Source organism: Pogona vitticeps, chromosome 12, assembly GCF_051106095.1.
Source record: "Pogona vitticeps strain Pit_001003342236 chromosome 12, PviZW2.1, whole genome shotgun sequence".
Taxonomy (NCBI): domain Eukaryota; kingdom Metazoa; phylum Chordata; class Lepidosauria; order Squamata; family Agamidae; genus Pogona; species Pogona vitticeps.
Genome location: NC_135794.1, coordinates 22,870,654 through 22,897,288, shown reverse-complemented (window position 1 = coordinate 22,897,288; position 26,635 = coordinate 22,870,654). Strand labels below are relative to the sequence as shown.

General features: G+C 45.9%; 1 protein-coding gene across 14 annotated transcripts in view; it reads right to left on the bottom strand.

The window, feature by feature from the left end:
• ZFAND6 (zinc finger AN1-type containing 6) overlaps positions 1–22,656 on the bottom strand; it is a 36,007-nt gene extending 13,351 nt beyond the window's left edge. For 4 of the 14 annotated variants that reach the window (XM_020781698.3, XM_072982238.2, XM_072982237.2 and 1 more), the window contains exon 1: positions 22,515–22,656. The gene's annotated coding sequence lies outside the window, so the exon portion shown is untranslated. Of the gene's footprint in view, positions 1–13,864; positions 14,755–16,318; positions 16,434–20,643; positions 20,778–22,514 lie in introns of those variants that run through there. The other 10 variants (XM_072982235.2, XM_078381142.1, XM_078381139.1 and 7 more) reach the window with 7 other exon arrangements.
• Between the last annotated feature and the right edge of the window lie 3,979 nt (positions 22,657–26,635).

Here is a 26,635-nt window from a genome sequence, read left to right as displayed (position 1 = left end):
CTTTAGAATCATAAAAGAATTAGGTGTTCGTGCTAGACGCCTGGCTGACGGATTTAACCGGGACATCACATGATCCCGAGCAATGAGGAAGGGATTGCTTTTTGGCAGCGGAGTTCTAGCCAGGAGGAGGGAGAAGCAGCGATGAAACGAGGGCCAAGGAAAAAGGGGTTTAAGGCGACCTAAAACAGGCAGAAACAACTGAACCGAAAGCCAGCTGCGGAGCACATTTAGATAACAGCCGCTCGTGCTGTGCTTTAGCGCTACAGCACTTCAGCAGGTGGCCAAAGCCTGCATTCTTTTCTGTTGGCCTTCCAAGCGGTCCTTAAAACGGGCTTCCCAAATCATGTTCACATCCTTAAAAGTTTTCTAATCTCTTTTAAAGTCATGTTTTAGTCTATTTTATTCTACATTCGCACCGGGACGACAAATAAATAAATAAATAAATAATGCACACTAACCGCACGCTTCTAATTAATAACACAGATCATAAAACGGCCTGGGTTTTAAGTGTTATTTAAGAGCCCTACGCTCGTGTTTTCGGAATACACCTGTTACAGCTTCCTGGTCTGCAGACGCCAATTAATACGGTTGGAGACAGCTGCATTTAGTAGGATTAGACTACGATCTCAGGCTTTTAATCCGCCTGTACACAAGAGCCATCCTACTTTTTCTTGGGGGGGGAATGTATTTCTCAGCAAACAGCTTAATCAACAGTTGCTTACAGCCTGGACAGACTCATGCTCTGTCTTCAATGGCTACTAAAGCTGTATTTATTAAAGGTGTGCGTTTATCATTTTGCAGCCGGTGGAAGCCCCCGAGACAAGAGTCACACTCCTTAAAAGCTGATACAAACACAACTCACAAACCCAACTGGACAAGCCAACGTGCTTGAAAAACAGGTCAACCACTCTACAAGCCTGGTCTGAAACAATTTTGACTTCAGAAGGGCTGTGCAGTACAATACAGTCTTCGTGCATCGCAAGAAGCTCATAAAGCAGTGATCCCCAACGCTGGGTCTCCAGAGGTTCTTGGACTACAACTCCCAGAAGTCCCGGCCAGCACAGCTTGTGCTGAAGGCTTCTGGGAGTTGCAGTCCAAGAACCTCTGGAGACCCAAGGTTGGGAACCCCTGCAGTAAAGGATGGCACCAGACCTTTCGTACGCGTTCCACAATCAAGGTGGATCTCAGGGAGAGACTTCGCTTCTCAGGGCCTTTGTGGAAAAGCTCAAATTCCAGGCAAGTACATAAATGAGGAGCCCGTCTTTCAGCCCCCAAAGGTTTAGGGCTTTGTAGACCAAAAACAACATCTTGCATTGAGCTAGGAAACCCGTACAGGTGGCTGAAAGCAAGTGAGATGTGGTTCCTCAAAGGCAGACCCGATAGCACTCCGGCTCCTGCATTTTGCTCTAGCTGCCTCTTTCAAACGCTTTTCAAGGGTGGACCCAGACAACGTCCTTTACAGTAGTCTAACTGGAAAGCATCAAGCCCTAAGACATCGGGGCAGAGAGAGAGCGAGCATCTTTCAAACAATGTTGCTTGAGCATAGGGGTGCCCATATTGATTTCATTATTCATTATTTATTTAATATGTAGCCTTTTTTCTTAATTAACCTGTTCATTATTATGCTGCCTTTTGCCCTGGAAGTAAGTCAAGGCGACTTACAGTCAACTAAAATCAGCTTACAACTAACTACAACCACACAATAATCACTATTCAAAACACTGGAAGAAATATGCTGAAAATGTACAGTGTGACGTTGTCTACAAGGAGCTTCCAAATGCAGAAGCAACAGCGAGTCTTCGTAGTAGTTCTCATCTGTATCCATTTAAACACACACACACACACACACACACACACACACACACACACACACACACTTTTATACTGGCACAATCAGAACAATATTAGGCCAAAAAGAAGGAGCTCTGCAGTTTCAAGATGTAGAAAATATAATGTTCTTTATTTCAGTGTCAAATGCCCGACGCCTTTCAACTGATCAGCTTTCTTTGAGGATGTGTTAATTAGCTTTTTCTCTGTTTATTCAGTCCGTAACCAGCTCCACTAAATGAAATAAAGACTATTACACTTTCTACATCCTTGGGCTACAGTTCCCTTTCTTTTTGATCTAAGGTGTCAGTGGATCTACCCGTTCCTTTCATTATCATCAGAAAAAATAATCCAAGAGGCTGTCCTGAAAGGGATTTATAAAGAGGACTTGGAACGCTGCCTTTGAAAACATTTCAGGGCGAGCTCTTTCAATAGCGGATTGAAAAAAAAAGAGGTGTAAGCAAAATGCACACGAACCGGTCGTGAACGGAGAGCGCGCCGTACGGATGACGGCTGTAGAAATGAAGGGAGGTTGCTGCTAATCTACGGCCCGGCTTTTAAAGGGCCTTCTGCAACGCTCTGTTATGGTAAAACGTCTCGCATACCTGCAAAAGGTACCGAAGTCTCAGTGACCATCTGGGACGGGACACCCTATCAAATGATAATGCCCCCTTTCCCACTCCACAATCACAGCCACTCCAGACTTGTCAAGGGCTCCAAAATTTAGCTCCGAGGTATAATTATGCTCATGTACAACGGAACCAACACAGTTCTCTTTTTCATTCTTCCAGCGAATTCTAAGGATAAAAGAGAGCTCAGACTAGCGATTTCACTCCTCTTTTTTTGTTCCCCAAACAGGCGACACTTGAGAACAATCTAGTCTCGTGCTAACGGACACAGACTCACAAACATGGATTAACGCAAATAGAATACTGAAAAAGGGCCAGTCCACTAGCAACTGTGAACAAAGGTGACGGGGAGAGGGGGTTCATGTTACTCCAGAACAAGGAGCAAAACCTGGGCTCCCTTCCTCTCATCGCAAGCTTAGGTTCAATTCACTGAGGGGGTCATTCAGAGGGAGCATTTATTCCCCTCAATGACATATGTTCCCCTTACCTTGCTACGTGTAAGGGTGATTCATTGTTGTTGTTTTAATTTCTTGCATCTGTTTTGGGTCTCCTAAATCCACTGGTTTATCTTTTGTCATGTTTTGTGCCGGATGAAAGAACGTAGCGCTATGGCACATCAGCGCTGATGCAGCCATATCAACAAAGCAGAGGAACACCATGCATATAAATGAACACGAGTGGCAGGCAGGGAGGGAGCCAAGCCGCAGGCATCAGATGGGGCAAAGGGTAGCCACTCAGCAAACTGGAAGGGAAAATGCAGGACAGCCATCCCAACTGAAGCAAAGGAACACTTTCACTGATAGGCATTGAAGGGAATAGGATGCAAGTTCTGGTAAGTGCCGTGTTGCTTTTTGATTAAGTGACATAAAAAGGTTACAAATGCTCTCTCTGGAAGACCCTGAAGCTACAGTAGCTGAGAGTATTGCAGAATGAAGGTTGAGGAATGAAGGAAGGAAGGAAGGAAGGAAGGAAGGAAGGAAGGAAGGAAGGAAGGAAGGAAGGAAGGAAGGAAGGAAGGAAGGAAGGAAGGAAGGAAGGAAGGAAGGAGAGAGAAAAAGAAAAAGAAAGAAAGAAAGAAAGAAAGAAAGAAAGAAAGAAAGAAAGAAAGAAAGAAAGAAAGAAAGAAAGAAAGAAAGAAAGAAAGAAAGAAAGCACTATATACTGGTTAGAGAGTGGTCTGGGAATTTAGTAATTCAGCTTCTAATCTCAAATGAGTTTTCAAACACTGCATATGTAATTATTACAGAATTAGGAAACATGATATTTCTAACCAAAGGACAGAAAAAAAACTGACCCATTTCTCTCATTCCCTGCCTAATGAAAGTACACTCTCACTTTCTCTCCCCCCAGAGAAATAAACACACACACACACACACACACACACACACACACACAGAGAGAGAGAGAGAGAGAGAGAAGTCTTTGTGCTTATAATTTTTAAAAAATAATTTATTGGCATTTTTTTTTGGTCTCCAGAAGACAAGCAACAACAGACTGTTGTTAAACATGACAATACTGTCGTTGCGTGCTGCTACTGCTTGGAGATTAGGGAATCAAAGATGAGCACAAAGGTTTTCCCATATACTCTCGTGGGTCCATGTGCATAAATAAATACAAATGTAAGCAAATATTTATCTCAACAAACACACTGACACCATTCCTTTTTTTCTTCAATTCCTTGTACTGGAGATCCGATGATGCAGAAACCCCTCCTTTTAATGGGAGAGAAACAAAGTCCTACAATTTTAAATTTCCTGCAAAAGGATCCACATGCAGGGAAGATAGCAAACGTTCTTGATCGCATTCAACAGCCTCCTTCCATCTAATGAAAGAGTAATTAGTTATCAAGCATGGATCAGCAAGTCAATTCTGACTTTATGGCAACCCTTTCCAAGCTTTTCCAGAAGTGTATTACCACTCCCTGCCTGTAGGGGCATCCTGGGACTGTGCAGCTGGCCCAAGGCTACCCAGGTTGGCTCTTCTCTCCCAGCACACAGTGGGGAATCGAACTCCCAACCTCTGGGTTAACAAGCAGATACCTAAACCACTGAGCTATCCAGGCAGCAAATGAGAGTGTACGAGGACTTATACATGCAAGACGCCCATTTCTGATAGTATCTCATGTTCCTGAAGTCAAACGGCCTCGATGGATACAGACTACATGTAAGTGTTTGGTCCGGAAATCTTAATAACAGCGATTTGCTGAGTTGCTGGAAGATGAGACAGGATACTCAGAAGCACAGTTGATCCCTTAACTTTAACCCCAAGGAAGCAGGGTAGCTATTGACTAGATAGGCGGGATATAAATAAAATAAATAAATAAATAAATAAATAGCTTTGATTTGAAAATTTAAATGGTCACCAATTTTTTTTTTTTTCAGATTTAGGGTGATTTAAAACAAAAATGAACGGATTGCTTTAAATTTAAATTGTGATTGAACTCAAATCAATTTTTTTTAAAAAAATCACAGATTTTTACCCCACCCTGCAAGGAAGAAGTGAGCTTCTTATTTGACCGCTATCTCCTGCTTTTGATTCTGAATTTAGTTGCGAGTCTATGAATAGAAAAGGGAAAAAAAAGAAGGGACTATTTTTAGACGGAAGAGCTGGCTCAGAGACAGAAAGGGAAAGCCACTTAGTTGATTTTCTCCAGCCTGGAATTAGGAGGAGTGTGTCTCTGAGATTCCGGCTGCGATATTCGGAGAGCTGCAAGAGACGATGCAGGCGGTTGGATCAATTCAAGAGGACTTCAGGTGCCCACTTCTTGAAGAAAAAGAGACTTTCTCATTGCCCACGATCCCACCTGCCCCTGGTTCTATCTGGAAAACCAATCTTAGAAAATTTTAAAAAGCAGTTTGCAAGATTCAGCACGGTTATAGCTATAATCACTAGGCATTGCTAAGGCATCAGCATGCCTGGAGCAGAAGTTTTGAAGGCCATGGAAGGTTGCTTCGCTTCAAAGTTTGAATGGCAGCCTAAAATTTCAGCAATGGCAGATTCCTACCACGACAAACCACCATACAGGCTTGGCTTTTTTTTTTCCTGGCTCACAAACCGTTGTTTAAAGTAGGGCCTATTGTGACATCGAAGCTTGCAATCCTGGTTTATCCCCGGCGCGCTTCCCCAAGTCGCCCACTCGAAAACAAGAAGTTTTAAAAAGAGACGCAGGAGGAAAACTAATTAAAAACAAACAAGACCTGGGGAAAACAAGCAACAGATTGTTGGACCGTCTGGCTCAGCGATTTGTGGGCTGAGCAAGAAGCCGCGGTTAACGTAATGGGATGTTTTCAAAGAGAATAATGCAGATCCGGTGTCCCAAATCTGATGCTAGTTTTCCAGAGGAAGAGAGATCGCATCCCGGCTGTAGCCGCTCCTCCTTCTGGAGGAAGGAGTGCCACGAATTATGCAGATTTGCATCTGCAAAAGACCTAATACAATAAGCATCTTGTTCGGGTTCTGTGAATCTGAATCAGTGACCTTCTGGTTTTCCCCAACGGTACGAAAACAATCCTCTGGAAGCACAGCTAACTATTCCAGACTCATTGCAGCATGGACCATGGAGGCACGCCTACAAGGGGTCAATGAGGTGAACTACAACAGCCCAATGTCAACGGTAGAGGTGGGAATGATGTGGCCTATGGACAAATCTGCCTTCCTCCAAAAGCCCACAGATGCCTCACAGAGTAAAGAAAATCCCCATATCTCACCCCAACGTGGAAGACTTTTTTTTTTAAAAAAAGGTTCTCTTTTCAAAGAGGGGAAGTTCGAAAATAATCAGCTAAATATGTCTTTAAAACAAAAACAAATAGAAGTGACACATAGCCATGGTCAACCCCTGTGATACATGGTGTAAAAAGGTATCTACCACTGTATTTCATCAAGGTAAGTTTTTATTTTTACAAATGCACCAGAAAAACAAAACACGCAACGTAACGTATTGACTAGGAATCCATAGTCTATTCCTGGGCAACAGGAATAGATACAACTCTCATTAAATCTAATATCAATGTTCTAATTGCTTTCTTAGGTGGCTAGCCTTAGGGAACACACTTATGCATGCTGTTCCTCAAAGCCTATTAAAATTAATATCTTAACTGTTTGCAAGGCTTTAAAACCTACACGACGCAAGAGAAATGTACCCTGAATTGTTGCATCTTTAAATATTCACAAGGATTCCAGTAAAAACTCCTTCTAAGTAAGGTTTTATGGTTAAATATGTTTCAACCACATTAAGCACACTACACTGGATTTTTCCACCTCCGTAATCAAATCTCAATTCAATTACTTTGCTATTGGGGAGGAGGGATGGGGTGTTTATAGAACACATAAAATTAACTAGGCATTGTTTTTATTTTGCTTTGCAAACGGAAGTCTAATATGCTAAACCAGATCTCAATTGATTCTAGGTGAAAGAACCTTTTTTTTTTTTGGAAAATGTACATCCCAGGAGGTGTATACAGAGAGAAGAGCTACCAGTCCACCCTGGACAAGGGAAGATGCGGTTTTTTGTTCATATAAATTGGGGGATCCTCAAGGAACAAATTGGAGATAACAGCTCCAAAATCTCAAGCGTGTAAAGCCAGAGGTGGCCAAAGAAATGCTGGACTGCGACTCTGATCATCCCTGGTCAAAATAACCAATGTTGAGGGATGCTGGGAATCGTAGTAAAAAAAAAATAATCCGGAAGGCCGCCCTTGCTTGTCTCTGGACCCTAACTGAACATTTGCATCCTCAGTGAAATATAAATGCTTTCTAGGATCTCACCTGGATTTCCCACAAAGCGAGTAGAGAATCCCAGTTCCCCAAGATCTGCCTTGAGCAAGGGGTTGGACTTGATGGCCTCACAGGCCCCTTCCAACTCAACGATTCTGTGATTCCATTTGCCTGTTCATCCTTGACTTTTAAGATATGCTGGAGAACTTGTACTTAAACACGCCCTTTCCAGCACCCCTCTCTCTTTCTCTCAACTTATTCCTTTCTCTAGGCTTTCTGCCATGACCGGCATCTTTATCCGATGCCTTCTGAACCCCAAAAGCACCATTCGCCAAGCGATAAACAAGTTCCAACCCATCCATTGGAGGGAGGAATCCGAAATAGATCCCTTTGTATCTCAGCTTGTCGAGGCTCCTTCCTGCAAATGGTCTCCTTCTTCCCCACTTCTGAACCACACCGACTCAAAAAGGGGTTCCTTCAATAAAAAAAGAGGCACGCTGAAACACAAAACACAGTCCCATCCTTAGTAAAATAAAATAAAAATAAGTGTTCAGGCTTGCATGCGTTCAGTTCTGAGTCCATCAAAACCCAACCAGTGCATCTCCAGTTTACAAGACCCTTCGGCCAGTTGCTACAAGCATAGGATGTCGCCAAACCAAAACAGAACATCTATTCAGTGGTCTGAGGTGTCACGGCTACAAGAACATACAATATTGCAGCTGTAAATTACGTCCTCGGCTTTATGGAGGTGTTTCTTAGCCTGCAGCAGAAATGCTTAGCTGGCAGAACAAACCGATATTGCTAAGAATTGAGGTCAGAGACCAAAGAAGGTATAGCAATTCAATCCACCCGGTATTTTATTTACTGAGTGTATTAATAATTCCAACTCTATCACCGTATATCCCATACGGATAGAAACCTTTGCTAATGTGGACTCACAGTAGGGTGCTAAGGATGCCCTGGATTTAACCCACTTAACATGGAAGAACGGTATTTAAAAATGTGGAATATGGCCATTAATGACAAATTAACCCGTGAAACCAAGATTAGAAAAGGATTATTGGATATTAATGATTGTAAATAAATATGGAATTTATTTTTGGTCTATGTGTTTGAGAAAGGGAAAAGGTGTAACCCTGGGGATGAATCATTGTATTTCTTTGAAGAGAAACGGGGCATTATAAAACATAATGTAAAATCAAAATGAAAACTAGTCAGGAGGGTGGTGGGGAGCACAGAATCAAAAATGTACACCCTAACTGTGGGTTTTTAAAATCTCTTTTTAAAGTTGATGCGTTAGTAGCTTTTTGTATATTTGCTGTTATTTTATTGAAAATTATAACAAAGTTTATTTTTAAAAAAAAACGCTCTAGGTTAGGAGTGTGATGCAGGAACGCAGAAAGAGTAAGAAACGGGGGAACACAGAAAATGCAGAAAACAGAATATTTCAGTGGGGAAAAAAAGTGTGGATTGCCACGGCTGATCATTTGAGAGAGAACATATGTGTGGAAAGCAGAAGTGCCTCTAAGCTGAAGAGCATTAGAGACAGGTTGCAACACCATCTTGCGTCCAACTGGGGTCCCCAGATGTTCAACTCCCAGAAGCCTTCACCCCAGCTGTGCTGGCCAGGATTTCTGGGAGTTGCGGTCCAAAAACATCTGGGGACCCAAGGTTGGGCACCGTCGGTTTAGAGGCGCCAAAGCCACAAGCAGCCACCGTTCTTCCGTCATGGAATTGCACTGCCTCCCCAGAGACTTGACGTAACCCAACCCTACTGAACGGCAGGAATTGGTTGCCTTATGACTGAGATGAGGACCAGGAACGCCAGGCAGACAGAGAGGCTCTGCCAGCATCTACACACAAGCTTTCCTCCCCTCAATGCCAAGAGATCCATCACACACCTCGGTGGCCTGGCGACGACAAGGCCCTTGGAGAACAAAGTTGATCACCTACTATATCACTCTAACGCTACAGCCAGAAATGGTCCACATTTCACCTTCCGTTTTACAGGAGGCAGCAGGCAAGAAGGGAACATTACAGGAGGTTGAGAAAGGCATCCTTTCATGGTAGAAAAACAAGCGCTGAAAACGCCGCTCTCGTGACAACACATAACTCAGTGCCAGCTAGGAGAAACCCTAGCCTGAAGATCTAATCTGGCCTACAGTGGCCTAATCCTGCCCGCTCATGTTCCCAAGCCAACCTATGGAGGTTTTCTTCCCCGCCTTCTCAAACTCTGATCACCGAGACAGAGAGAGAGAGAAAAAGGGCAGGAATAACATTAAGCCAAAGCCAAGGGACCCACAAATGAATTGGGATACTTGGTTATTGGTCTCTCCTTGTAGAGTGCAATGTCAGGTCTGGTTGGAAAAGCTTGATTTGTCACGTCACGTAGGGTAGTGAAAGACCCCCAAAACACGCACACGCAAGGGATCCAGACAACCACACCAAGCACTGGCTTAGCACCACCCACGCAACAACGCCACTTCAACACCCAAAGCACTTCAGCAACACCAGACGTGAAGAACCATCTACACAACCTAAGGATGTTGCATTTCAAGGCATGGGATAAACAGGGCTCCACCAAGGCTTAATTACAGGGCAAATGACCCATGTTGATGATTCGCAAGTTGACAGGGCAAAGATGGACAGACTCGTTCCTCCAGCCGTGAAGAAAGCTGGTGTACTGCACAAACGTACAGAGATTTGTCAGTCATGACACGCCGAGCAAGGAGGTGTTGATGTCAAGGATGATGAGGCACCGACAAAGAGGTGAAAAGTTTGCCCAGCTCCCCAGAATGAGTCACAGCAGACAACAAAACCAGGCAGAGTTGGGTCATCATTTTTTTTTTCCCTATTGAAAGTACAGCTTGCAAAAGTTCGCTTTTCAGATTCGAGGCTCAAAAATCCCCAGCCAGCCTGGAACCAGTGAGAAAAGTGACTTTTTCCAATTGACCGGAAGAATGCAGAGAAGGAAAAAAACAGGCTTTCAAGATGCGGAAAATGTGGGCAAGCCAGCGGATGGTGTTGCTTACAAATCCCATCCATCCTAGCCAGGAAAACCCATTATGAAGAATGCTGGGATTTGTAGTCTGCACACATCTGGACGGCCCCCGCACTGCCTGTCCACTGCTTTAAAAGGTTGATTAAAGCCCACCTTCACCCAATTTCTCACATGGCGGACAAAAACAGCGTCCAACAGTCAACCAATGTCTTAACCACCTAGGGAGCAAAGTTATTGCTTCCACAGATAAACCAAGAGCCGTTCTGCGACTTCTGTTCTGCGTTCGGGTTCCACTCCGGATTCAAGTCATCCCATTTTCCACGCTGGAGAAAGAGAGGATTCTAGAATCAGTGCAGCAAGGGAATCAAAGACAGGTGCTTTGGGCTGTCTTTTGAGAAATAGGAAGAGCTGTGGTGACACAGTTTCACGTGAAAGACGTTTCCACCTCGGAATGAGTCAGAGGATTTTTTTTTTTTTGAACCTCTCCACCCGAGCCAGCCTACGGATTTGTCATCAGCGTTTTCGCTCAAAGGGAGACCTACGAAATTCTGAGTCATGCAAACACTGGTAGAAAGCGGGCTCCCTTTGCCGATGACGGGGGCGAGCGGAGGACATCTACACACAGCGTGCGTGTGACACAACTGTGTTTACTAAGAGGCGGGCCTAACATTTCGACAACTATGACGCTTAAGAAAGCAGGCTTCGAACTCCAGCAAAAATATTCACTTCTGCTCAATGTGTCTTAAAATCCTGATGGCGGACTTCGCTTTGCATGCACGACTCTGCACGCCGGGCATGCGCGGCTTGTTAATTCACGCCGGGATTTGTAAGGCCTGGGTTTCACCAACCAAACAGGCCCAAATGGCTTAACTATACCTCCCTTCTCGGAGGCATACCCATCTGTCCCGCGCTCTTCACTACAACACTTTCAGTCATCTGCCCTGACTTCCAACTTCGTATTAACTAACAATCGAGGTCCGGAGGCATGGTTTGGAGTGCGTGGATTTGTTTTCGCACTCAAAATTCCCCATCGTTGGGTGGAAAGGTTTTAGGAAACCCAATCTGAATGAACTTCTTGGTATCCTGTGAGAACTCTCACCGGAACCCTGGATTTATTATTATTTTCTCCATCCTGAATCGTATCAATGCCCCTCAATGTCACAGGAATAAATTTTTTCCCTGCCTCCTGATTCCCAGCTCTGAATGCGGTGGCAGCCGACTCAGGTTTGGCCCGATCAGGGCTTATTCTCCCAAATTGTGGCTGCTGCTCAAAGTCGCTGAGCATCCATCCAAACCCGTTTCCTATCTTACCTGCTGCTCAGGTACGCAGCTTTCCTGACACAGCTACCATCAAAAGACAATTTGCCAAGTCCTGCAGACGAGGAAGGCTTTGCAAAGCCAGTTCAGCCCCATCCTTTATAAAATGAATAGGAATTAAAGTTTTCAGCCCTTCGGAGACACTCTGTTCAGAACGGAAAGTTCAAGATCAGAGGTGCTTCCGATGGACAAAACCGGGAGCGACAGGCAAAAGGAAGCGGAGGAAGGACTTGCAAGATGCCAGCAATACAGGTCTGTGCACCTTCATTTGTAAACATGAGAAATTCAGGAAAAACAAGGTAAGGAACGGCCCCACAGGTTCAAGCAACAAGTGAAACCTGATTTCTACCCTTTCCTACCCATCCATTTAAAGACATTTTCCTTTTCCTTTGGCCCAAACATGCCTAAATAAAAGAGGAAAAGAGTGAAAATATGGCTTGCATTCTTGCGCACACACACACACACGCACACACACACGCACACGCACACACACACACTCAGTTGTCTTTAAAAATTCAAAGCCACCAGAAAGATTTCCGAGCAACAGCACTGAATTGAATGAAGACACGGTTTCACTGTCAAATTTCGTGTCCTGTGGTGCTTTATTTCTAACATCCCTGGTTAAAGAACTGCTGTTTTTAAAGACCTGGATTGGGTTCGAAGGATTTTCACTCCCTCTCTTACAAACATTTGAAATCTCTTTGGTAAGCATCACGAGCAAAATGAAAAGCATCCTGAAAAGAAATCGCTTCCGACTTACAGTAACCCAGAATCAGGGGCCATTAGCAGGTCAGCATGAACTCAACCCTCTTCTTCATTCTTAAGAGAGGAAGGCAAAGGTATAGGGCAGCTGACGGGTATTGCTAAGTCACTTCCCAACAGTGATGAGCGTGGAAAGTTCGGCCTTCTACAAACACTGATTTTTCTAACTGAGAGCCTAGAAAGAGGGAACATTGGTCAGGAGTTACTAATCCAGGGCAAAGTGCTTGGTATTAAAGTGTGCCTTTGCTTTTCGATAAGCGTCTTCAAATTCTCTCAAGGTAATTTTCCACCCTGTCGGGGCTGACAGAGGCAGCCTGATTCCTGGAAGGTTCAAGAGGGCATCTGCATGATTTTCCACCAATGCTTAACTCTTAGGCTAAAACTCACCCACCTCTAAATCCGGAAACGATTCTACTGTCTAGAGACTTCTCAGCTTCAGTCTGGGGTGTAAAGCCCAAGGACAGGCGTGTCTGATCCCTCTTAAAAGTTTGTTTTCCTCCCTTGGCTTAAAACTCGGACAGGGTCTGTTCCCCCTTGCAGGCTCCAAAGTCTTTCCTCCGCCATTCCTTTTTTTTTTTTTTTTTGCAATGCAGGACCCAGGTGGTTGGGCAAGGGTGGCTCTCCAGATGTGGCCCGGGGCTGTAACCTCCACCCGCCCCAGCCCATGTCAAAGGACAATGGGGTTTGCCACCCCGCGACTTTTGGTGAGCCGCGGACGGACCTGGAATTAAAACCAGCGTTTCGCCAGGAAGTGCGCGCTGCTCCGTAATCTCCAAAGAATTTGCCTTTTTTTTTTTTGCACCAAAGAAACAAAGAAGCTGTATTTTTGCCCAAATCAGAAACAAATCGGCTGGTCACCCACATTTAGGCAGAAATATAAGTCCCACCAGAAACATCTGGAGAGAATTCAAAGCCTTCCACAATCAGCCGCTCAGCCACAGACACGACCCTTCCTTAAAAATCTGTGCTAAGAGGGTGGGGAAGTGGAGAAACCCAGCCAGACATTTCCCCATCTGGACCTATATTTTTAAGACAATATTATAATTATTACTTTCGGTGAGCACAACAGAAGAACAACACAAACATACACAGCTTGTGCAGGCCTTTGACTGCAATAAAGCATGCATATGTTATTTATGTATGCAACCTGTACAGAGATTGCAATCAAAACCAAGGGACGCTTCTGGCAGGTACCGAGGATTTAAAGCAAAATCTGTAGGCAAGGCCACCAAAGCCCTTTCCCACGCCCCTCTCTGGGACGGGTCTCTTTCGCCTGGTAACCCTTCAAGCATTTTGAAGGTCAATTCTCATCATCAGCCATCAGCCGGTGGGCTCAATGGTTAGCAGTCACCAAGAGTCCAAAATACACGGAGGATATTGCTAGGTTTCTGGCCATCTGTTGTTAGGTTGGAAAGGAGGAGGTTGACCATCTATTATTCGGAATCGCGAGAAACATGTCTGTCTTCCTCTAAGAGATGGTTCTCCAGCCACGCTGGCAAAGTAGTAGGTTTGTCTTTCAGGGCAGGCTTGCTTTGACAAAGAGTTGGAACTCTATCCATGTAAAGAAACTCCCCAGCAGCTTCAAAGACACACGGAGCAGAGAGATCTTCCTTACCTGTTGAGATGCGGGTTGCGCTGATTAATCAACCCAAGTAAGATCCAACTACATGGGGACAAGATCATCTTCAGAAGAAGACCACTTAGAGGAGGCAGAGAGGGAAACCAAGGGGTTGTTCTGAGCTGGCTGCCAAGATCCCTCGCTGCTGGGACTACAGGTGTGCCGATTCTGCGTGGCTGGACGACAACTCCGAGAAGTTAGGAAACTGTCGTTGAAAGACACGTGTCTGCACACGTCTAATCATAGCCACTCCCCCTTCTCTTGCTTCTGGACTGGGAGGCGGCTGGGTACTTCATGTGGCCTAAGACTTTTGATCCCAAACAAGGATGGTGATGACAATAAGCCATCAAGTTGATTCCGACTCAACTTGGTGACCCTCCCAGGGTTTTCTAAGGTACTCAGAAGTGGCTAACCGATTGATTCCCTCCTTCTGGTGGCAACATGAGACCCCCTGTGCCAGCTTGCCCAAGTGGGTTGACGCATAATCCCATCAGCCAGACATGTTCTGAGTGATTTCGGCCAGTCCCTCTCCTGGGATTCGAACGTTCAACCCAGACACTTAAACCCACCGAGCGATACCAGAAAGACCAAATTCACCTTGGCCTTTCCCAAAATGGGTCTTATCTGATGTAAGCTGGAGTCTGTGCTGCTGCTTTAAAAAGTCATGGACATTTCCTTGGTAATAAAAGATTTGATGCCATGGTGACGCATGCTTTAAATACATCCCGGCTGGGGTCCTTTAAGGAGACAGACAGAAAGACAGATAGACAGACAGACAGGTGGGTGGGTGAATGGATGGATGGATGAAGAGATAGAAGAGAGAGAGAGATGGGATCACCTTATTCCTGATATGGGGCAGATTTGTTTGTACTATCTATCATATGCATGTGTGTGTTTACTAGAACTGTAAACTTTGTAATAAATCTAAAGTAGGCACTTCCCTGAGTGGAGATACATAAAGAATTAAGAAACAGGATGTCAAAGTCTATATACTTCTACTGATACTGTGATCAATATCAACACCAAGATTAGAAGACTTCCCCTCCATCCGGCCCCTGGACCACAGCTTCCCTCCAGCTTTTCTACTCCTACCAGTAACTTTTTATTTTCTTCCACGGGCGTGTATCTGTGTTAGATATTATTACAGTCAAAGTTATCAGGAATAACAAAACCTTTGTGAATTATTACAAAACACTCACTGATCTAGTTTTCACCTACCCAGGTCTCAAATATGGACAGATAACTATTTTATACAAACACACACACACAGCTGAATCTAGCTGATTAAAACACACACACACATATACACGAGATGTGCAACATACCCGGAAGTCAAAGCCGAGCCCACAGTGTTTCTGAGATTTAGGCGGAGCTGATGGCACCCACTTCCTGCAGGAGTTTTTATTCTAACTCTCAAGCAAAGAGGAGCAAACTCTCATCCCAGCTCCACCACAGACCAAAAGAAAGCAGATAGCAAATCTTGGGAGCCTCGCTTTTTAAGTAAGTCACAGCCCGCCCACCCCCTGCAACCACAGTTTCGAACCCTCAAAATGCAGTTTTCCCAAAACTGGAAGCCAACTTCTCCAGGTTTGGGATTTTTTGCATTTCCTCCAGCCCACGAAAAGACCACGGCGTAAGAAACTGACCTAGGGGCACACCAAGGTTGCCCACCTCTGCTCCAAAGAATTATATCAGAAAAACCCAGGACAGCAGGGCGAGTTTTTTCGGGGGAAATCAGTCACCCGCTCAGCAAGAGAAACTTCTGAACCTTCCTGTCCTGCAGACTCTGTGACAAATACAGGTTTAACCCCCTGGAAAAAACAAACAAATGCAAGCTAGCAGAGATCTACACCAACACGATCTTTCCAATCCCCTTGCAGAAGCAGCACAGAATAAAAAGGGAAAGCAGAGAACGGCAGACGCCTCCATGCTGCAAAGGCTGCCAGTCCCTAAGAAGTTAAGAGGTTAAAAACAGATCACGGAGATTGGAGACCGGCAGTGTCAGAAGAAATCAGACCTCTGAGCACTATGCAGCCCTTGTGTAAAATAAAGAGAGAGACACACACAGAGAGATCCATGCACAAGCAGAGAAAAACACCCCACTTTTTGGAATTTAAAAAGAAGTTTAAAGCAGAGATGTAAGAGCAGAAGGACTAACTCTATCAAGTTTGTGCCCCTGTACCTGATCTCTTCCCTTTTGTTCTGCTTCCTGCATAAATTGTAACATTCTGCTAACAGATACACAATATATACATACTGTATTGTGTCTGTATATATATTGTGTATCTATCTATATATAGCACACATACACACAAAAAACATATACAGTATATGTAATGATGGCAAAAACTGGGCTATAAGTAACCGCTGACCCAGCAGGCTTCCAAGGCAAGGCGGAGGGAGGTGACCGGAGGTTAAGAGGAGAACAACAACAACAAAAAGAAAGCATACCAACAAATTCTGCAAAAAAATTTGTTTTTCCTGTTTGCTTGACTCCAGATTAACTTCACTTGAAGCTGGATTCGCCTGCAACCTACCTTGAACTCCCTTCGCTCCACCTTCCAAGCCACTGACTGGCTGGTCTGGGCAAACTCCACCCTGTTTGGGAAGCTTATCATCCTAATTGGTAAAAGCTAATATCCATTATTTAAAGAACTTTTTCCCTTGCTAGCAGGATAGGTTAAGCAGGTTAAGACAGCCTGAGCCAGCTGCTTTTCTTAAAGGAGACGCGGGCCGATTTTTTTTCGGGGGAAGCCAAGGGCATCGTCCTCAGATGTCAAAGCAGCAAGACACGTAGGTTACAGGAAAGCCGAATGAAGGATGCCACGTATGGTAAATCCGACCGGGGATCTTGGAAACAGCAAACTCTCCAAGAAGCAGGCCACTTCCAGAAGGAAAATGAAGTAACCTTGCAAAGTACATGGGAGAAAAAAGGAGGTCAGGCTATACTTAGGTGTTTTACGAACTTTGCAAACGAGGGGGAGAGAAGCACCACTGGATAATTGCCTCTGCTCCTGTTTATTTTAAGTTAGCAGGATTGAGTTAGCAGAATGCTAACCACAGCTTTCAACCACACAAATCACCACATCTTCATTTTGGATGCTATTTTAAAATTGGATTCCCACCCCACCCCCCAAAAAAATCTGGTCGACAGCCTAATTCTGCAACCAGCGTATGCTGTGGGTTCCGGTCACCTTCCGAAGCCTGCATCTTTTATGTGCATCAGCTTGTCTAGGAACAAACATTGTGGCATGGCGTGGATTTAATTTTGGGAAAGAAAGCCGCTCAAGGGTCTAGTTTACCAAACCAAAAAAAAACATACACTTCTATTTTTATACAAAACACACTCAAGTATTGTTCAGAGGCCATTTCCCTGGGCTTCTAACTGCACATTGCAAGCCACACATAATTGGAGAACTGTACCGTATCTATAATCATTCGCCTTTCTACCAGATGATCCTAGACTAACAGCAAAGCTAGTTCCAAATGTTGGAAATTTTACTTTTTTCGCTGGGGATACTGGGAGCCGTAGTCCAAATGAACCTGCAACGTTTCCATTGCATTCGTCCATCCTGCATGAATACTGAAGACGGCTCCTGCAAACTGAACCAGCTCACCACCCAATAGCATGCTGACGGATACAGATTCTGGATATCGTAGTGTCCCCGATCATTGCAACCGTTCAATGAAATATGTGCACAAGGACACACACATTTACACAATGCACAGGTCTTTAAAAACCTCAGCCCTTTGCAATATTCATTTTCTACTGAGTTTATGACGGCCCATGGCTCACCCAGCGATTTTTTTTCTTGTTATATGCTCTATTATTATTATCTGTAATTGTTGTATAGTATATTTTTGTTATTTCCCAGAAGCTGCCCTGAGTAGCGGCCTGGCCACTGATATATTTTTTTTATAAAAACGTTTTTGATTTAAATGGGATTTTAAAAAAATAAAAATAAAATGCTTACACAAGTGATTTAAATCAAACCCAACCCTGTTCAATTCCCCCTAGAGTCATTCAAGAACCTTGCCTGAAACGATGGTGAAATGGAGAGAACAAAACCACATGGACTGCCGGTTCCACCAGATACAAAGGAAGCTCCGTACACTGTGGTCATTTCCCGGAAAAGAGTGGGGTGGTTGTGTGTGTGTTGTTGTTGTTGGTTTTTGCTCTTACACAACCACCCACTGAAAATAAGATGATCAAGGTTGGCAGAAACAAGGGGACCAAGATTTGGGGAAAGCATTTTGGAAAAGGTTTAAAAACAAAAAGTCTTCTTCACATCCACTGCCAACAGGGTCACAGGGGAGAGGAAAACATCTCTTTTTTCTTTCTCTCTCTCTCTCATTCAATAATTGCAAGGGAGCCAAACGCTTTTTCCAAGGCACGAACAAAATGCCTTTTTGGGGTCACCTGAGGTGAGGCTGCCCAGAATTGGCTGCCTGCACGATCATCTTAGGCTCATAATTTAAAAAAGAAGGGACGCAGTATGACCAGAGAGCTGTAGGGCAAAACCCGGAGATGTCCGGCATCTGAAAGGAAGGCTATTTACAGTGGCCTCTCTCCCCAAACATAGTGGTCTTAGTCAGCTGGAATCTAAGGAATAAAGACGCACCAAGTGTAGTGGTTAGAGCGAGGGCGGGTAGAACGAACCCCCGTAGGCCAGCCTCCCGGGGAATTTCTGTAATGTCTGGAGCCACCCCAAAGCCCTCTGCTTGTGGTTGAAAGACACCCCAAATTATTTCATCCCGTTTGGCTAATGGTAGCCAAAACTGGGTGACAAAGTGGTTCAGCCTCTCTCTCTCTCTTGCCAACCCTCGGGCGCCCACCTGTGTGTTTCGCTTCATACCTGAGGATCCCAGGTGCACCCACGCAGAAGGTAGGCGTGAGCGTAAAGAAACCAGAGCCAACAACCCATCCCCAGGGGCTCGACACCATTTTAAATGGACCGAGCACCGCTGAAAGCTCTTCATACCTGTGGACTCTCACACCTCTGGGCAAACCTCCAGGCTCAGAAACAAGTCCAGGCAGATGTCTAAAAAAAAAGGGGGGGGGACACCTGGTCACGGCACGCTTGCAAAATGTACAATCCGGTTGCCAGCCACCAGCCTGTTGGTCAACAAAACCGTAAGAACCGGTTGCCCGGCACGACGGTAGCAGAAAACATTTCAAAGCGGAGAGCGGTCAAGGCTCTTCAAGCAAAGCCCGTCGAGCGTCTCAAGGGCTCTATCCTCCAGGTCTTACAAGATTCTTTGTCGCCAGAAAACCATTCACAAAGGCGGTTGGATTTCGAGATCAAAATGGATTGCATATTGGGGGGGGGGGGAAGCACCCCAAACCAGTATTAAAATGCGGAAAAGCGTGACTGTGGGCTAATTCTCTCCCACAAAATGCAACAAGTCTCCGGGTGAGCATCACTGGGCATCTTTTTAAACTCCCTCCCCCACAAGGGACTGGGTATCTTCTTTGCTCTTGCTCAGGTGCCTCTTCCAAAGCAGGTAAGCGATGACAAGAGTGAGGAGCAGTCTCCACTGGGCTGTGTGTTTTTTTTTCCCTTGCACACTCACCCAGCAGGGCCATAAAGGATTATGGGAACTGTAGTCCTCAAACCTTTCATGGGGCCAAAGGCTGCCTCGCCCTCTTTTATCCAGACCTACTTATATAAAGCCATTGACAGGTGTTGGCTTCAATGCCTGCTCTGTTATTACGGGCTGTCAAACCACCTACAACTTACAGCTACCCTAATAGGGTTGGTTTTTTTAAAACTATGTGAAATGTCCCTAGGGTAGTTTACCATTGCCAAACCTGCACATCCCAGCCGGCTTCCTCAGCCAAGTGAGGATTTGAATCCAGGTCTCTAAAGTCCTAGCCTGGCACTCTTTATTTGCTTCACCATGCTGGCTCCGGGCTTTCCATGATGGTTCTGAAAACAGCCCAGCCCATCTGGCCGGTGGTGATACTGGCGAGAATAGTCCGGGAGTTTTCGCTGATATCTCCTTTTTTTTCTTGTGCAGAAGAAACAGAAGGGATTAAGGTCCTACTGAGAAGCAGAGACATCCACCACTTTGTACTTAAAATTAGGATCCGTAGGCTACACCCAATATCTTCCCTCTTGGTCTGAGAAAAAAAAGTAGAACGGAACAGGAGAGGAAAAAAATACTTCTTATTTAAGGGGAAGTTCCAGGATGCAAAAGAAAAAGAAGAACTTTAAGGTGCCAAATAAACTTCAACCATTTGAAAAACCAGACAGAAATGTAACTTTGCCGCACGCATTTCGCTTGATGCTCAGAGGACCAACTCAGCCTTATTTGATGTCCTAAACACATCTCAATTCACGTTTTCCCCCCTCTTGCATTGAACAAATTAAAGCACGTGTAACCTTCCTTTGCACACAAAAAAGTGGGTACACCCATTTTTTTTCTGCAACGGGTCAAACATGTAAAGAAAAAACCCCTGTAAGACAAACTTTCACGGATTGCAAAAAGACAAGGGGGTTCCACCGTCGCGTGGATGAGGACAAGAATTTGCAACCGAAGGGAAGCGCTCCCAGTTCCAAAATAATTAAAAGCGTACCGCAGACGCTGTACGACCTAGAAGAGAGGTTAAGGCTGAAATCTGAAAGCGTTACTTGACGGGACTACAAGACCCAGATTCCCACAGCAAACGGAGCCAGGATTCTTGCTGACGGGGGAAATCCCGAGAGCGTCGGTCTTAAAAAGAAGTAAATTTCTAAAAACTTTAGAAAGGCCGCAGGCTAAAGCACGCTTACCCGGAAGCTAATCCTCTTGGAGATCAGAAGTAAATATGTTTAGGATCAAAGTGCAGAGACCCGGCGCAACTCCGGGATTAGCTGAACAGGAAAACAGAGCGAGCGAAAGAAAAGGGGAAAAAAGAGAAAGGAAACACGACAGTTCACACAGTAGGTTGTCAGAGGTTGTCTTTCCGGCCTCGCCTCTCTGGCCTTCCTGGCCTAGATCCGATTCCCACACCCACCGGGGTGGGTCACCGGCCGCCCCACGGCTTTGTTTTGGGGGCCTTATTCGCCCTCAGAGGGTGGGGGGACAGCAAAAGCAGCCTGAGGACAACACCCTTCCGCCTGCCTGATGGTGCTGAGCGTCCCCGCAGGCTCTCGCACCCCATAACCAGCCCTGGGTCAGAATTTCCCCACCGTGTGTTTTCTTGCAAACCCCCTCCTCCAAGGGGAAGAGGTGGAAGAAAGGTCACATCCTGTTCCCCCCCCCCCCAGAAGCCGACAAAGCCTCCAGCCATAAATCGGGGCGTTATGCGCTTATGGGCTTGGCGGAAGTTGTGCAAAACCAGATGCAAACTGAAACGACTTCCTTGAAGGAAGGAGGGACGGAGACAACACACGGCCCGTTTGCATGCCCTCTAAGGAGCCCCTGCGCCTCCTGACGTGGGGTAGAAGCCATGCTAAGTAACTAAAATAAAATAAATAAGGAGAGACATCTAGATACTGAGATATCTGCTGCTCTGTGCCATCAAGTCAGAGCTGACTTATAGGGACCCTAATAGATCTTTCAAAGTAAGCGAGGTGTTTAAGGAATAACGGTTGTTATGGGTTTTTCAGGCTCATTTTTTTTTTCAGGCCATTTTTTAAGGAATAGTTTGACCGGTTCCACACTTCCCAGTGAGCGTCCATGGCTGAGCGGGGATTCGAACCCAGACCGCCCGAGTCCTGGTCCATACCTCCCTACCCACGACAACATCCCGGGCGCCCCGAGGAAGTCCTACAAAATGGGGAATTATCCCCCCCCCGATTAGCCTTGAAAACCGCGGGGGGGGCCGAAACCCTCTTGCCGGCCAGCGACAAGCCCTGCAGGGTAGGGCAGGGCGGCCCTCCTCCGGCCTGGCAGAACTACAACTCCCAGAAGCCCCGACGGCCGCCAGGGCTGGGCACTCGGGTCTTTTAAAGAGGTCGCCCACCTGCGCTGCCACCTTTGAACATCTCGAAATATTCACACACACACATATATATCATAGATATAGAATATAATAAAATTAGACAGATAGAATTTAATTCGATTTTCTTACACTTCCCCACCCAGAGTAACATGGTGAGGAGACCCAGGACCCTCCCACACACACACACACACACAACCAAGACAGGATGGGGAGCCCTGTTTCCCACCTCCTTCCTCCAGGTCTCTGAGGGACTACAACACCCATCATGCCCAGCCAGCAGGGCCCCATGGTCAGGGGAAACGAAGCGGTCTGTAGAGGCCAGCCTAGGTCCCTTCTTCCCCCCTAGAGGCGGTGCTGGGCCACCCACTCCCACCATTCCCCCCCCTCAGCCCACCAGGGGCTGTGGCTGATGGGAGTTGTAGTCCGACCGCCTTCAAAGGCCTGCCACCACCACCCCCGCTTTGCCAAATCCAGAGAGGAGGTTTCCCCACCACCACCACCCCAGACATTCATGGGAAAGAAACCCAGAAATATATATATATATATATTTCAAAAAAAAAGGCTCATTTTTTCTCTCTCCCCATTTTGGAGACAGGGAGGGGGAGGGGGAGAAAGAGAACGGAAGAGCCCGCTCGGGGAGGGGGGGACGGACGTCGGGGGGCGGGAGACCCCCAGGGCGGAACAGCCCGGGCCCCGGCCGCGCACGCGCAGTCTTACCTGCCCCGGCGGCGAGAGAGAGAGAGAGAAAGCGGGGTGAGGTGGGGGCGGGGGGAGCCGCGAGCGCGCGGCCAGAGGGGGAGTCCTCGCGCCTCCTGAGGGAATCTCGCCTCGCTCGCCTCCAGAGTCTCCCCTCAAACTTTCACCACCACCCCCCGCCCCCTCCCGTGCGTCTCAGGGAAAGGAAGCGGAGCCAGGCGGGCGCTGATTGGCCGGGAGGGCAGCCGGAGGGCGGGACGGGAGGAGGAGGAGGGAGGAGCTTGCGCTCTCTCTCTCTCTCTCTCCCTCCCCCTCTCGCCTCTTTTCGGCCTCCGAGAGGGAGGCGGTTGAGGGCGGCGGCCGACGTCAACCAAAGAAACAAACATCAAAAAAAGGGGAGGGGAGAGATTTTAAAGGGACCGCTGCAGTTCCTGGAAGAAGGGGGGAGGAAAGGGGTAGTTTGGAAAAGTTCCATTTCCCCCCCCCATGCACTTCAAGACCCAGAATCCCCAGCCACACGCTCTCTTTCCTAATCTCAGATGAACCTTTAAAAAGAAAAGGGAAAAAAAAAAGCTTGGAAAGTTTTGCATGGGTTGTGGCTGCAATCCTGTATAGAGTAGCATCAGGCTGAACTATATTTACATACATACATATAAAAATTAAAATTAAAAAAAATCTCAATGAGTGAATGAGGGGCCAGGCTCCTCTTTCCAGCCAGTGCAAACAAATATGTATCTTGGATTTCCTGATTTTTCATCATCATCATCATCATCATCATCATCATCATCATCATCATCATCATCATCATCTCTCTTATATTTAACAGATACATCCTTGTTTTTTTTTAAATTAAAACTAGCATCTCTTATATAATACCAGCCAATGTTTTTATGATTTTGATTGACAGTGCCTGGTGTTTTTTGGATGGTGATGATGATGAACATTACAACTCCTAGAGAGACAAACGCACCTTTTAAAGCAGATCAAGCGGCCGCTTCCAACCTTTTAATAATACTCCCAAAAATGCCAATTCTTGAAAACTAGAACTGGACAAGTAGCAACATCTGTTTTCAATTTAAATAAATAAATACTGTATCGACAGTCTGCAGGGACTCTGAATGAAGTCGGCCTCCGGGTCCAACAGAGCTGCACATCTGTTTAAGGGATGGGGGGAGTTTAGGCAAAAGGCAGCCCTCCAGATGTGGTGCAGCATCATATTTTGCTACGCTGGCTAAAACAGGTGGATCGGGAACATCTGGAAAGGCCACCACCAGCATCTCAGAGCCCAAAGCTACTCCTCCTCGGCTCAGCAATCATGGCTGACACTGCCTAATGAAATGCCCTCCATATTCATGGCTCAGGCTGCTGGGTCCTTTGTGCGAAATATATAAAACCTGAATGGAGTCACCTCTCCCAGCTGATGACTACCTGCCTGAGTTCGTTGTTCATCAAAACAAAGATGATTAAACAGGAACTAGTCATTCAACTGCATCCCACATTCTGACAAATGACAGCCGCGTGACCTAGAAGAGGCCGAATCGTAGGACTGTAGAGCTGAAAATGACTCCTAAAAGGTCATCTATTCCAACCCCACATTTCTCCAACATTGCTCTTTATCCAACAAAGGCTTCAGAGACTTGCAAACCGCTTGGTGGTTAGTTTACTTCCTCTAATTTCTTTTTTTTGCAAAGACTTGCAGGCACAAGCCAATTTCAAGCTACCCACTCACTGCCCTAGCCTGTATCGGTCTTCTGCTTACACCATAGCAATGTTTCTACATGTTCACCCATCTTCATATTTACAAATCCTCTTTTCTCCCCACGTTTCATGGTGTATTTTCCCCTCCCTCCTTCTAAAGGTTCAGTTCTGCCTGACATCTCCTTGGAAGCGACTAGTTGCAAGTAATTTAGTTACCTTGTAGAACAGAGTTACATTTGGGAAGTGACTAGTTACAAGTAATTCAGTTACCTTGTAGAACAGAGTTACATTTTAAATGTAGTGAACAGCTACAAAGCGCCCTCATGGTCTAACAAGTAACATTTTAGCCACTCTTGAAGGTTACCTTTAAAGAGGAACTAAAGACATTCTGAAATCACCTGGATGAGAATTTTCCCACTTTTATGTCCCTTGGGAGCACTTACCACTTTTATATCAACCATCCGGGAAGGATTTTGAAGGTAAATATACAGGAGACATTGAGGAGTGGACAGTGATGGAGAAAGAGGGTGCCGTTTTTCTTTAACATCACACTTGCTGAAGCATCCGTCCACCACAAGGGAATCCTACCACTAACGGCTGCCAGGATGTGTCAGGCATCGGAGGACCTCAGACGGTTGGAGCCTTCTCTCTCTCCTCCATGCTCCTTCCCCCTCTTCATCTTTCTTCGCTCTCTGCTTTTCTGGTTCCTTTTCTTTCCTCCGGCTGCCCGGTGAACAGCTTCCTCTTAAGCAGGTGGGCTGTGATGCAGCCATGAGCATTATGAGGTCACCCCCCTCTCTGTCTTACCCTTACTCCTCTCCTCCTTCTCTCCCTTCAGGAGGAGACACGGACAAAGAACCGGGGAGGTGGGTTTTCCTTTCTTTTCTTGTAACAACAACAACAACAACAACAACAACAACAACAACAACAACATCAACAACAACAACAACAACCTGAGAACTACAGAGCTGGAAGGGACCCTCTGGATCACCGCGTCCATCGCAGGGGAATCGAACTCCCAACCTCTGGATCCACAACCAGATGCCTAGACCACTGAGCTATCCAGCCGTTCGATTTTGAGTGGTTCTTCAACTCTGATTTTTTTGCAAATGCGCAACCCCTCCCCCCCCCAAAAAATGTGTCCATTAACTAGGCATATTGTCTTCTATGAGTGTGCATCTATCTCCATGGTTGGGAGTTCGATTCCCGGCTCGGGCCTCTTGAGAGAAGAGCCAGCCTGGGTGGCCTTGGGCCAGCTGCACCATCTCAGGTTGCCCCCTAGAGGAAGAGAAGGGTAGCACACCTCTGAGCACTCTCTACCTGGAAAACTCTGGAAAAGGCCTCCCTAGATCAGAATAAACTTGATGGCATAGGATGATGATGAGATGTTCCATGTCCTCCTATGTTTGGAGGTGCCTTTGAGGCCATTTGGTCTAACCAAGGGCTTGCAGGATTAACTCAACAGGAGTTTAGATTAACCAGCATAATGATGACATCATCCTCCACCTCTTCAGGCATCGTACCCAATGAGTTTAGCTGAAATCTTGGCTGGTGATGGTGGTGTAATTCCCCCGCAACAATATGTTGAGTTAGCCTGATGCAGTGCAAAGTACTGGGTGTGTGGTTTGGCATTGGAGAGGTAATTCAAGGCTGTTAGCTATATAAAAGGCCCGCTCCCTGGGAAGACATACTCTGCTGGAACGAGGTGGTTGAATCGACACCGTCATCTCGTCCTTCTCCCCCTGGCAGCATAACATCTGGGGCTGGCCCTGTCTGTACACCGTGCTATGCAGAATCTACCGGTTTTCAGAATATGGCTTCTTGAGATGTAACCACGGATTGTGTCTTGTGTGGTTGACTCTGAGCTTTGTGGCGCAGTGATTAAACGGCTGTCCTGCAGCCAAAACTGGGCTCATGACCTGGGGTTCAATCCCAGGTAGCAGCTCAAGGTTGACTCAGCCTTCTATCCTTCCAAGGTTGGTAAAATGAGTCCCCCAGCTCACTGGGTGTGTGTGTGTGTGTGGGGGTAATGTGTAGCCTGCATAATTAACTTGAAGCACTATGGGGCGGTATATAAAGCAGCATGTTTTAATGGTGCTGGACAATTGATTGAAGATTCAAATATGGATACAGCTTTAAATAGCTCTACATAGCCTCTGCTGTTCATTAGGGGAAATCCTTTCAGCACATCATGCGCTGGGTTTGAGCAGTGGGGCATTAACAGGGCTAGAAGTCCATGTGTAGCTGAAGCCTGATGTACGTTAATTTAATAGAATGTTTCCCCCCTTCATCCCCTTAATGGTGTCTTTAATCTATGCACAAATGATGTAATCAAATGGAGTCTGCAGTTTCCTGATTTCACTGGCCATTGAAGTCAGATTATTTCATCAGTGTTGATAGCAGGTGTTTTACTCTTCTCCATTGGGTGTCGAGTCTCCAAATGA